Source organism: Amphimedon queenslandica, unplaced genomic scaffold (genome assembly GCF_000090795.2).
Source record: "Amphimedon queenslandica unplaced genomic scaffold, v1.1 AMPQUscaffold_9594_Cont18305, whole genome shotgun sequence".
NCBI classification, from domain to species: Eukaryota; Metazoa; Porifera; class Demospongiae; order Haplosclerida; family Niphatidae; genus Amphimedon; species Amphimedon queenslandica.
Window position 1 is genome coordinate 1,533 of NW_003550134.1, and position 2,390 is coordinate 3,922.

General features: G+C 35.4%; 1 long non-coding RNA gene across 1 annotated transcript; it reads right to left on the bottom strand.

Moving 5' to 3' along the window:
- Nucleotides 1-667: 667 nt before the first annotated feature.
- LOC109590718 (uncharacterized) lies at nt 668-803 on the bottom strand. The gene is made up of 2 exons (XR_002189472.1): nt 762-803; nt 668-712 (listed from the first exon to the last, which is right to left on the bottom strand). It is a non-coding gene; the product is annotated as an uncharacterized LOC109590718 (long non-coding RNA).
- Nucleotides 804-2,390: the final 1,587 nt, after the last annotated feature.

A 2,390-nucleotide genomic window follows, 5' to 3' on the forward strand; every position in this document is an offset into this window, starting at 1 on the left:
ACCAGCTCGAAATTGACTACAAGAAGCCTAAGTATTTATGTAATATACAATTATACATGTACATGTATACACATATAAGATTATTTACATTGTTTCAGGTGGAGAAAAACTTTCAATATATTCATCAACTGACTTCTGATCTAAAAATCTACCTTCGAAAAGTGGTGTATTGTGCCTCATTGTTTGAGCAGCCTTTTCTTCTACATAGTCAAAAATTTGCATTGAGTGATATAAAAATAGGACCACCTCCATCCTAAAAACAATAATTAAAACTGCAGAATCCATAGTCATACTGTAAAGGAGCAAGCAGAACAGTTTATGTCTTCCATGAATATTTCTTGGGAAATTTTGTTTATATGCTCCATATAAAATAGAAGTACATAATATAAATCTAATACTTACCTATAGTAAGGAAAAGATGACGTTAAAAGCTGATATATAGACTTCTTATCCAAAAATTTCAATCACAAATTTTAAATAATTAACTTAGTGTATATACCTCATTTCGTTGAACAGAGGAAGGCATATCTACCTTTTTGCAATATCCAGTAGCTATACCTGACATTCCAAAATTAATGAATGCATAAGTTCCATCAATAAAACGAAAAAGCAATTTGTGAAGAATGTGGTGTAGCTGGCCATAACTTTAACCCTACTAATCTTTCCATTTTTGTACAACACATACAGTATGATATTGTGATGTAGTGACGTTCTACATGAAAGATGCAACATACATATAATACTATGTAATGCAAGCTTACGATTTAATGAAATAACTGTTATTTGCTCAGTATAGCTAGTCAGACAAGTATGGTCATTTCCAATGATAATGTTAGAAAGTTGTGCAGGAATAAACCTATAACCTGTCCAAAATTCAGGAGTATGATAGATATGATGTGAGGCGTGAACACTTCTGCAACAAGACTCACAGTAGTCAATACCAATGCCACAATCCAAACAGCGCAGGTGTGCCCTACCGTGACATTCCGTACATAATGCATCTGACTTAATACAGTTACTTATGGTAGTTATCGATACAAGATGTGGTATAGCTTCTTCCCATAATTCACATTGGTGAGCACATCGATCAGCATAGCTCCGAGAAAGTCTGTCATCATTATCATTATTATCAGATAGATCCATGTCTGATTCATTATCTGAGAGTTCTCTGCATTAAAAAGTTGAGTCACTCAGTGGTATGCATTATATATATATAGCCCTCCGCTAACTCTAACCCGCTCTAACCTGTCTTCATGTTGTGGTAATTCTACATCAGCAGGAATTGAATCATTCTCTTGATGTAGCAACCAGAACCAGTTACTTCTTTGTCTTTTACATCTCATAAATGTCCTTAAAGTTTTTGTCCTTTTCCACCTGCGGGTAGAAATTGTTAGTGGATGGTATATCAGTAGCTATGGATACTAGTTTGCCTACTTGCTACATGCACCACATGAGGCACTCACGAGCAGTTGTACAACCATATTTCACGAATATTTCAATAGGTCTGACAATATTATTATGATGTTATTTCCTGTATGTATCGGGTGCATCAGCACATGTAATACAATTAATAACAATAGATTTTGACTCATTCAGTGACTTAAATTCAATTTTCAATACCTATATGTATTTTGATGTTTCAAGTAATCAAATATACAGATTCTTATTAATAAATTAATCAGTACCTACAATATATATGATATTGTCAATAATTCAGCAGTCTATTTCAATAACTTCTTGGCACAAAATCCAGCTGCACAAAGGCTGCCACACTCTTGTTCCACAATGGCTGCCACACACTTGTTCCACAATGGCTCAATGTCAACTGCTGAAGATAGGTACTGTGGGGTTTAGTAGCTTGGTCTTCAATGCTAATACTTGGTGTTTTGATAAAGCAGCTCTGTTGTTGAAGCCATATAATGTACACTGCTTCAGAAGCTCCTTGCCAAAGTAGGCCTCAACTGCAAGGCTCACTTCTTGTCTTCCAATATTGGAGGTGCTACTTGCTGCACTGCCTGAACTGCACTTCCTGGCTTCGATGATGAAGACACTGGTATAAATACTGAAGAGACTGGTATAGGTGATGTAGAGACAACTGTTGATGGTGTAGTAGCAAGTGATGGGATATTAGCAGGTACTTGTGACACTGGTAGTGGTACTAGTAGAGCCTGCTGTTGCATTGGTAACATCTGTGTAATGTAGATAACGATGATTGAAGTCAGTGATTTGGAAAGCAAAAGAATTGTGACATTATCAAAATAATGCCAAGTATTTCACTTACAAAGTAACCAAGCACTGTAGTTAGTTAATGTGATAACTTCAGCTTCCAGTTTGTCGATACGAGTGTTCAATGAAGCCACAATTTCATTAAAATCTGTTAATTTTGAAAA